We start from the raw sequence: 12312 nt of genomic DNA on the forward strand, positions 1-12312 counted from the left end.
GCTATTTGATAAGTTTGTTTTATTTACATGGAAGATGACTATATGATGGATATATGATTTATTAAGAAATCATATATAAGCATTCTATTTTTAGTACGTTTTATAAGTTATATTTTCTAATATATATAAATATATATACACACATAATATCTTAGAACACGGTGTATTATACGAGCTGAATAAATCTAAGTTTATATACTAAATAACAAAATAGTTACATTTTTTAAAAGTTTGTGTGTTGAAAGAATTGAATAAACACATATATTACAAGGGTTGAGTAAATACAATTGAAACGAATAACACATACAATCGTTAAGATATATTTTTAAAAATGAACTTAGATATACTATTTACTTATTATAACATTTTATGTTTTTTATTATTAAGTTGGAAACTTATGTATTACATGTGTTATATCATTTTACTATGTTTTATATATCTATTATTCGGTTAAAAACTTGTGTATTATACGGAGTTGGATTAATGGAATACTAAATGGTTGTTAATAAGATAAAAAATAAAAGAAATAGGTAAGAAAAGAAAGATTAAATAAATAAGAGATAAAAGGATATTATGATTTAATATAGCAAGATAATATGATTCAATAATATTATTTAATGTGAGAGATCCACATGTTTTATTTATTTGTAAACTATAATGTAACACATGTAAAATAACTAAATATAACATATGATGAACTCTTTTGTTGGTGATAAGAAAAGAACTTTTTATCTAACATTTTAGATGGTATGCCATACATTACCTTATACATGTATACATTATTAATGTGTTTTCTAACTTAAATATTTCAAAAACTTTGAATTACTTATTGCAGTTTGTACCCCAGACAATATTTATACCAACGCTACCAAGAGGCGTAAATTTAAATAAAAAAACTGTTGGTGGATTATCAAAGATTCAATATGATACCTAAATAGACAAATTCTAACAAGATATCATTATCGAATAATAACATTAAACAATAACTAAACTAAATTTATTTATATTTTATAAATGTTTAAACGAGTTGACGTTAACCCGCGTGTTGCGGCGGGATGTTTGAACAATGTAATTAAATTTTTTTTAAACAAATCAACATGGTTTTTTCAAGATTAACCATGTTAACCTTTTTGAGGTCATAAACGAAACTATTAAATCCCAATTTGGTTTTAAGAAAAACATTTACTAACATAGTTTTCAAAAAACATGTCGGGGATTAACTTGTGATCGCACACATATCAGACACTTATTGGGGATTTAGAAAAAATGTTAACCAAGTATGATAGTTTGACATCAACCGAAATATTAATCTCCAATCCGTGTTGTTAATACTAGACAAACAGAGAAACAGCATACTCGTAGATTAACATGAAATTTATTGTATTCTTCAAACTCTCCAAACATGTCCACATACAAATTGTAAAAGTTGTTTATAACATACAAACGTTGATCGGGCCGATGAAAAAATGAAAACTAAGTAATTGAGATCGGAAACATCACACTGTTGATAATAATTGCAACAAACAAAAATCTAGAAACAGTTGGTAAACATGAAAAAACATCTGTTGTTTATTTCATGGCTAACGTAGAACCGAATGTTAAAAACGGAAAATCTGCAATTGTATTCTTCAAACTCTACAAACAAAAGCATGTGTTGCTTATAGCAATACTAACATAGAACCAAATGTCAAACTCTACAAACAAAAGAATGTTAAAAAAGAATTAACATATATACTCATAAAAATGATTATTCCTGTGATTTTCTTTATACCATATGGCTCCACACAAATCACATAACCTCTTGCTAGCCTATCCCCGTATCTCGTTAACATACAAATAGATAATCTTCAATTGTATACCTCAAACTCTTCAAACAAAACATATTAAAAAATACGGAAAAGTTATCAAATCTCGGAGAAGCACATTAGCAATAACAATTGGGTATTATTACGTCCGTAGCCAACACCACTTGAAACCACCCCCACCCCCATCTCAACCTTTCACCAACATCACCACCACCGCCAACGGACATTCTGGCGTTACAGTGAAAGTCCGAGACGACGAAGCAATCAAAGGAACTAAAATCTCCGACGACCATATATACATCGTATACCTTTTTTCCCGTCTTCTACTGTGACACGCCTATCGCCACCTCCTGTCTTCTGATGAGCATGATGAACGAAATCGAAAATCAATCAAAGAATAAGCAATAACCCAAAACATGTGTAATGCAATCGAAAGTGAGAAACATGAAGACCAATTAGAAAAACTTATTGAGGGGTGAAAGCCAAAAAAAGAATGTGGAAGTTCTTTACACACCACAGGAGAACAAAATTTTCGCATGAACACAGTTTTGTGGTGGTGGTGTTGATGGTTATATAGTTGTGAAAAGGTGGCGAACGATGGAGTTGTTCGGCGTGGGGGGAGTCGCCTCCGTTTAAAAGTGGCACTGCAATATATTTATTTAACATATCTTAAGAACTATATATGTTAACTAATTACATTATATTTATTTAACATGTGTAATACATGAGTTTATTCAACCGGTGCACTGCAATACACATGTTTTTTATTAAAGATATAGCTTTTTTTATTATTATTTAATATATAAAATTATATTTATTCAACCCGTGTAATAAACGGGTTTCTAACCTAGTATACTTGTATAATGTATATTTCATTTAGTTATACGATGAACTTTAAATAATACCATTTATGTGATTATATGCATTGTTGTACAATTAAAATCAAAGACAAATTGTTTGATAATACACATAATAATTATAAGCCCAACTACATATATATATATATATAGAGGAAGGTTCTATGCAGAACACTAAATATTGCGAGAACACGCAGAACCAAATGAATCTCTCATTCTTTCAATCCTAAAAACCTAAAAAGTAAATGAAAATGTTATAAATGTAAGATTTATTGTTTCTCACAAAAGAATTTAAAACAAAATATGAAAAATCTTTAGTTTTTAAATAACCTACACACATGTAGGTTATGTGTAGGCTAAATTACCTACATGTATGTAGGCTATGTGTAGGGGAAAATATATGAGTTTTTATGTGTATATAATACACATATGAATGTAAGAAACATAAAATTTAAGAAAGATGAACCTTAGATCCCAAAATTTAGTGATTTAGAGTTGTTCTTTTTGTTCTTGCAATCATTAGTGTTCTGTAATGATACTTATCCTATATATATATATATCATTTCTTGCACAAAGGTGTTATTGTATATTTATGTGCTTTATTTATTATATACGTACGTTCATAATACATGAATTTTGGTCAAAGCCAAAATTCAAGTAGAACATTAAACAGCCACCTTCAACACCATTAAAAACCTAAGAGTTGTGACTGCATTAGCAATCTCTGTGAGTTTCTTAAATTCCCTAATCTTCCCTGCATCAATCAAAAACAACATGAATAACCCTGGCTAACAACCGGAGTAATTTTTAAGAAATCTTGTCCGGTTTATGTAAACTTCCTTGCTTGTTATTTGAGGCGTTAGTTAAAAGATAACAATAAACAAAGGTTGTCAAATTAGAAATATTATGTGCACATTCTAATGTTTTAAATTTGCTAAAGAAATTGTGGACCCAAATATACTAAAATAAATTTTTTTCTTAATAACATGATGTAATTGTGCAATACATGAATGTGACAAATCAACGCGTAATAAAGTTAGCATATGGGGTGGTGGGCAAGTGTGTGGACTCGATCTCTTCAAGAATATTGTTTGCATATTTACTTTTTAGATAGTGCTTCCTTTTTCTATCTTAATGCCCTCAACTCCTACATAATTGAATTATGGATGGCTGTTTTCAAATAATAATGTTATACTATATACCATTGTTGTGAAACTTCATCGGCAAATTATTTTATACTGTGTGACTTGTTTAAACTTTCTCAAACACTGTCTATAAAGACTTGTTATAATTAATGGATATATGTACCATTACTCTTTTGAATATCATATCACTATCAATAGGAAACAAAAACTGGATATGGTAATCGATAACTATTAATGGATATCCATATTATTTGAATTATCACAATATATATATATATATATATATATATATATATAGGGTAAGGTTCATGCGAGAACCACCCTTATTGCGAGAACCGCGAGAACCAGTGTGAACAGGGGGTATTATTGTAATTAAATATTGAATGTTAATAACACGGTGTCTACAATCTCTGCAATTCGATTTCCCGGTGTCTACAATCTTCTGCCCATCGAGTTCCATTGTCAACATCACCGTATCATCGTACAAACTAGGGCACGATTCAGGGCACAAATTGAACAAAATCATTCATCATCGGTTACTGATTGTTATTACATTCAGTAATTGATTACATCATTCATCATCGGTTACTGATTGTTATTACATTCAATAATTGATTACAAAATCATCGATTACCATAGCTCGACATGCCCTAGAAATCAGAAATCGTGTCCGTTTATTAATCGCTGATCGGCTATCGCTGCCAAATCTCAATTAGTCGCCAATCGGTAAGGATCTGATTATTACCAGTAGATATATATATTGTTCTTTAGGTATCTGTTTTTTATCAGTAATTTTGATTTCCATCAATGATTTATATGAATGTGATTCAACTCGTTGATCTGTTAACTGTGCTTGTTATGTTATCGCACAGATCTTATAAAGTGCCATAGCCAACCTAGTATGTATATGTGAACCAAATAAAGTTAATAATATCATTCATGTGCATAGTGAATGTGAGCAGGTTTGTTTAGGATACGTGTATATGATTTTGGGAAATTAGAAAATGCTGGTGTTGTTGTTTTAGGTAATGCACATGTGCATAGTGAACTTGGGAAGTTTTGTGTAAGATACGTGGTTTTGTGTAATTAGGATATGATGGTGTTATTGTGATTTTGTGTAATTAGGATATGATGGTGTTATTGTTTCATGTGATTCACATGTGCATAGCAAACATAAACAGCTTTGTTTAATATACGTGTATATGATTCTGTGTAACTAGATTTTGTTGATGTTGTTTAAATTGATGCATATGTGCATATTGAATTTGAGCACATAACATTAAATGTTACATATGGATTGATGTTAAGCATCATTATAAGAATATGTGATGCACATGTGCATATAGATGCACAAATTCATATCGTTACAGTGATGAAAAAGTTTGTTTAGTGCTTATGCACATATGCATATTTTGCCATATTAGTTTAAAAGGGTCAGTTATTGATGAAAATGCGCTTAATGTGCACATGTGCATAATTTGCTAGAATAGGTTAATAAGGTCATTCCAGTTAAATTGTCCACGCCTGGTACATGGAAACAAATTGCCAATATTTCCAACGATTTTGCAGGTTTGGGGGTGGATCTAATGTCGTTGTTTAAGCGGGCTCAGATTCTGGAAGGAAGTATGGTTGGGTGACCAGTCGTTGTGCAGCAGGTACGCACTTTTATATGCGCTAGAACGCCGCAAATCAGCGTGTTTACAAGAGCGGATGGGGGTAGAAATCGGCCAACTAATGCTGCATCTCCAATGGTCTAGGCTGCAACTTAACCCGTCTGAACTGGCTGAGTTGTCGGACTTAACCTATGCAGCGAATGCGGTCTCTTTTGAGGTAGGTCCAGACAGATGGATGTGGTCTCCGGAATCCTCAGGGTTATTTATAGTTCGTAACATCAGGAAGATAATCGAAGAAAATTCGTTTCCGAATGATGGTTTCGGGTTCTTTTGGAACAGATGGGTGCCGCTAAAAATAAATTTATCAGTTTGGAGGCTTGTTTTGGATAGACTACCAACAACAACGAATCTTAGTAGAACGATGTTCTTTGATGTCGCGTGCAGTTACGGAAGGATAAAGAAATGCAAGGAATAGGACAAGAAGACGAATGCACGATGTGATGGATCTTATGTGATGGATGATAAGGGCGACAAGACAGTGGAAAACATTAATGAAAGAAAGTTGGATAGAACGATGTTATATTGAAAATTATGGTTGTTTTTTGTATGGTGGTTTATATGTTAGTTATTTTCTTTTAACGATAATTTATATTTGTTTATTGGACGATGACAACCATGTGATCGTTAATTCCATAATTTGATGTAATATGGTATACTATATGTTGGAAATGCACATGTGCATAAGGTGAATTAGTATGCATAGTGGTGATATATGATGTGTTACCGGATGATTATATTTAGTTTACAACGTTTTCAAATGTTATATGGTGGTTGGTATAGTATATGTTAGAAATACACAAGTGTGAAATATTGTGACATGAATGATTGTGTTGCCTATGCACATGTGCATATTTATATATTATGATGCATCGTGGTAATTCATGATGGTGTTTGGTATAGGATATGTAGTTTACAATGTTGTATGGTGTCTGGTATAATATATGTTGGAAATGCCCAGGCACCTATTGATGTGATATAATGTGTAGCATAATTTATGTTGGCAATGCACATGTGCATAACATAACGGTATTAATGTATAATGTTGTTTGACATAGTATATGGTGGGAAATGCACATGTGTATAATGTATACGTTGCAATGTATAATAGGTAGATTGAAAATGGAGTACATGCACTTAAAACATAAAGACATTAGAAACAGTGCATCGATAAGTTTAGATGCTACTACGGTTTCAATGTTGAAAATGCACGCGTTGGGTAATGCACATGTGCATGTGTTGAAATAGTGGACATATTGGTAATTTATGTTAATCAGTCATAAATAAAACAGTGAATATTACACCGTTAAGTAGATAAACAATAAGTATAAACAATGAATGTAAACAAAAACAAGTGATAATCAATATATAAGTAGTTGCGTGTGAAAAAAATCCAAATTTTGTAGCATAAGTGTTGTACATCATCACAATGTCCTCCTAGTGATTAGACTTTCTATTTAGAGTAGGGATGTATTCAAAGCCACTCGACGGGTCCCCACTTGTGACACAAAAATCCTCTCTAATGGTTTAACATTAAAAGTCGACTTATTTTCCGAGTGCCAACCCCACCCATATTGACCCGTCTTCATTCTGTTGTTTCTCAGCGACGCCAAAAGATGATGCATAAACTCTACCCGTGCCTCCCTGGTTGTCAGCTTGTTCTTCTATTGCCATTCTGTACATAATTGGATAGTAATACATAAGGCACCTGTTCAGAATCCATACATAAATAGAATCTATACATCAACGACATAGTCTAATTTTCAACATAATGCACATGTTCGTATAAGTTAATAGAACATCATTTACAATCAACACAATGCACATGTGCATATAATTTAATATAACATCATTTACATTCAATATAATGCACATGTGCATATCATTTAATACGATATCATTTTACAAAGTATAATACCTTTAGTCACAAATCGAATGAATTGCAACTCTTGATGTTCTGTATTTGCAGGTGTCGTACCAGCCAAAGTGATGTAGACATAGAGTAAAGAGTATGAATTTCAAAGACATGAAGTGTATGTCGACTTACAACAGTTTTAGACATAATTCTGTGACTATCAACGGTATTGACAACAGATGGACCACCAAAGTCGGAATCAGATGTTGTATGAGGATGATATTTAGACAATATATGAGGAGGTTCATCGGATATACGAGGATCGACACGGGATGAATCAGAAGGCGCCATATGCCGCTGTAAACATCATGCCGACTGCAACCGCCGTGAAATACATGAATACGACTATCTATATGCCATGAAAACCACCGTGCACGGCTCTCCGCCGCCGTGAACCGTTGTGAATGCCTCCTAGCCGAGTGTAAAGACCATGACCTGGTGCTGGTGAACTAGTGAAACCCTAAAATAGAGATAACAATGACATAAGAAAAAAAAACAGAACGTGTGTGTTTTTTATAAACATAATATAATTACAACAAATGCCACACTGGTTATAACAAAAATGTATTCAATATCAACTTCACCTATCTAATATGGGGTGCCATTGGGCATAGAATGTATAGCAGCCGTAATTGTTCCTGAGAAAATAATAAATAAATAAAGGTCAACATGATGAACAGGTGAATATTAAAATTGTAACCAAAATGCACATGTGCATTGTCAGATAATATATAATGTCATAAGTTATTTTTCATCATAATGCACATGTGCATAAATTTGTAATGTAACATAAATTATAATACGATGCAGTCAACATAATGCACATGTGCATATATTCTTGAGTAATCATTATTTACAACATAATATAACTGTGAGCATGTTGCAAACGTGTATATCATTGAAAAAAATCACAATTTACATAAAACGGACATGGAATACCTTTAGTATCAAACTAAATGAACTGTAATTGCTGATGTTTTGCATCAGGTGTATGAGGATGATATTCAAAAATTGTTGGATGATGATCATCATATGCGTTAGGGTTAACACGGGATGAATCAGAAGACACTATATGTAGCCCTAATCATTATACCGAACGCCTCCACCGTGAAATAGATGGGAGTGACCGTCTTTTCCTGCCGTAAGACAATCGTACACACCTGTACGCCGCCGTGAACAGCGGGTTCACGCCGTCGTGTCAATGTATCGATGTTGCTGATGCCGATTGTGCTGATGCCGATTGTGATGATGCCGATTGTGGATCGATTATGGATTGGGAACGATGTGAATTGATGAAACCCTAAAAACAGGGGAACACTTACAGAACCTGTATATAAATTGAAGGACGCGCGTGTATTTATGATACAGTATAGTATAATTACAAGTTTGTCATGTGTTCACATTGGTTCTCGCGGTTCTCGCAATAAAGGGTGGTTCCTAACGGATCTTTGTCCTATATATATATATATATATATATATATATATATATATATATATATATATATATATAGATAGTGTAGGGTTCAAATGAGAAAAATTTTTTTGTAAGAAGAAAAAAAAGAAAAAAAGAAGAAGTTTCAACCAATAAGAATTGCTTCATTTTACTTCATTTAATATTTGTAGTTAATTTTAATATAAGGGTATATGGTAAACTTACATAAATCATTAATTTGTATTCTACCCCTTTAATAACTTGCTAAATTAAATTTGTAACTCTTTTTCAAAATATATATACTTTTTCCAAATTAAAAAAACAACTTAATTTAAAGTGCAGAATAAATTATTAGTTGTGTAGGAAAAATTACGAGTTGTGTAGGATATAATTCGAGGTGTGTAGGATAAATTTCGATTGTGTAGGATAAAATTCTATAATGTGTACGGTATATGTTGTAAAATTTTGATATGTGTAGGTTTTGTAGATTATATGTAGGATAATTAATGATTAGTTGACTAATTAATTAAAGAGAGAAAAGTTAATGATATGAGTTATAAATGAAATACCATTTTACTAATATGTCCTTTCTTCTATTTCTTCTCACATTAAATTTGTTCTCAAATGAACCTTCTCCTATATATATATATATATATATATATATATATATATATATATAGGGGGCTGCTAGAATGAAAACCACCTCGAGTTGTAAGAACCGCGAGAACTACACCCCACGGGTGGGCGTTCACCATGATTTTTTTTTACAACTAGATGTGTGTATTATAAACACAGCCGTAAAAAAAAATTTTAAATGCCGCGGCCGAGGGGGTAGTTTTTTACACCACAAGTTTGGTGTTTTTAATTTTTTTTCTTTTTTCTTTTTTTTCACCAAACTTGTGGTGTAAAAAACTACCCCCTCGGCCGCGGCGTTTAAATTTTTTTTTTACGGCAGTGTTTATAATACACACATCTAGTTGTAAAAAAAAATCATGGTGAACGCCCACCCGTGGGGTGTAGTTCTCGCGGTTCTTACAACTCGAGTTGGTTTTCATTCTAGCGGCTCCCTATATATATATATATATATATATATATATAGGGGACCGCTAAAATGAGAACCACCTCCAGTTGTAAGAACCGCGAGAACCACTTTCAACCAATTACAATATGACAACTCAAAGGGTATTATAGTCATTTACCCCAAATGTCACCATCTCTCCTCATTTATAAAAAGTCAGTTTCTCTCTCCTCATTAATAATGTCAGTCTCCTCTCTCCTCTCTCCTCTCTCATCTCTATTTCTTTTTCAATTTATATCACAGTGCATCCATTTTCATCTCTCACTAAAATCAAAACCTCTCTCTTCTCTCATACCCACCCAAATCAAGAACAAGGAAGACGACCCCCCCCCCCCGGCGACCCCCTGGTTTCTCCGGCTGTAGCGCCACCGCTCATAGCGGCGGTGAACACAAGCAACAACGGTCAATCAGGCGATACAAGCAACATCTCCGGCCACGTCTTCCGATCTCCGACGCCGCCACCGCCACCGCCACCCCCACCGCCTCCGACGTGTTCTCTGTCCGGTTAGCATATCTCTACTCGTCTCCATTCCAGATCTGTTAGTAGATCTGACAGTTTTTCTTTAAATCGTCCTTTTCTTTTGTTTTTCCGATGATTAATGGGGTCGAAGACGATGATGTTAATGAAGATGGCAGCCGGCGCCGGAGTTACCAGCGACGGCGGTCACTGTGGTGGTGCGTGGTTTGAGTTTGAGCAGTGACAGCCGTGGTGGTTGTCTTGTTCACGGCGGCGGTGTGAACGGGCTTGGCGATGAACGATGGTGAGGGGGTGGGTTTCTTTTGATTTTGGGTATGCTGGGTTTCTTTTGATTTTGGGTATGCTGGGTTTCTTGAATGTTTGAATATGTGGGTTTCTTTTGATTCATCTGCACACTGATATGGAACATTGTGGGTATGATGGGTTTCTTTTGATTTTGGGTATGCTGGGTTTCTTGAATGTTTGAATATGTGGGTTTTTTGAATATGTTGGTGCTTTTTTGAATATGTTCATCAGGATATTTGATTTTTGGGGTATGCTGGTGCTTTTTGATTTTGGGTATGCTGGTGCTTTTTGAATACGCTCATCAGGTTTTTTGAATATGTTGGTGCTTTTTGATTTTTGGGTATGCTGGTGCTTTTTGAATATGTTCATCAGGCTTTTTGAATGTTTGAATATATGTGGGTTTTAATCCGTTTTGGATTTTGGGGCGATGATGATGAAAAAAAAAAAAACCGTATATTTTGATGACGAGGGCGTGGCAAAGATGGTGGAGGGTAGGTTTTTAACCTGCAACCCCACTTTTGCAGCCTCTGATTATCGGAAAATCTGAGCCAAAACTTTGTTTGTTGGTTTTTTTGTATTTTTATTTTAGGCGTCGATGACGATAACAATATACCTGAGACGCTTCACTGAGTTTGCGATTTCTGGGTGCGTTCGTTTATTCGTAAAAAAAGTTTTTGTAAAAAAAAAATTAAACGTAAAAAGTTTAACGTAAAACGTAAATGTTGGGTTTTACGTAAAACGTAAACTTTAAACGTAAATGTTGGGTTTCGTGTAAAAAAGTTTTTGTGAAAAAAAGGTTCAACCGTAAACTTTTACGTAAAACGTAAAAAGTTTAACGTAAAACTTAAAACGTAAAAAGTTTTACATAAAACGTAAAATTTAAAAACATAAAAAGTAAAAAAATGTTGACGTAAAAAACCGGTGCGTAAAACGTAAAAAAAACCGCGCGTAAAACGTAAAAAACCGTTGCGTAAAACGTAAAAAAACCGGCGTGTTAAACGTAAAAAAACCGGCGTGTAAAACGTAAAAAAACCGGTGCGTAAAACGTAAAAAAACCGGCGCGTAAAACGTAAAAAAACGTTAACGTAAAAAATTAAACCGTAAATTTTTTAACGCAAACCGTAAACTTTTTTAACGTAAAACGTAAAAACGTGAAGCGTAAAAAGCTTTACGTAAAACGTAATTTTTTTTAGTAAAACGTAAAAAGTTTTACGTAAAAAACCGGCGCGTAAAATGTAAAAACCCGGCGCGTAAAACGTAAAAAACCGGCGCGTAAAACGTAAAAACGTTAACGCAAAACTTTTTTACGTTCCGTAAAAAAGGTAAAAAAACGTTAACGTAAAAAAACCGGCGCGTAAAACGTAAAAAACCGGCGCGTAAAATGAAAAAAACCGGCGCGTAAAACGTAAAAAACCGGCGCGTAAAATGAAAAAAACCGGCGCGTAAAACGTAAAAAACCGGCGCGTAAAACGTAAAAAAACCGGCACGTAAAACTTTTTTACGTTTCGTAAAAAAAAGCTCGTAAAAAAACGCTCGTAAAAAACGGCGCGTTAAAAAAAACGGCATTAAAAAAACGGTTTGTTAAAAAAATCTTAATTTAAAGAAAGATTTTAATAAAAAAATTCTTTTAATAAAAAATTATTATAC

Source organism: Helianthus annuus, chromosome 11 (genome assembly GCF_002127325.2).
Source record: "Helianthus annuus cultivar XRQ/B chromosome 11, HanXRQr2.0-SUNRISE, whole genome shotgun sequence".
In the NCBI taxonomy this organism is placed as follows: domain Eukaryota; kingdom Viridiplantae; phylum Streptophyta; class Magnoliopsida; order Asterales; family Asteraceae; genus Helianthus; species Helianthus annuus.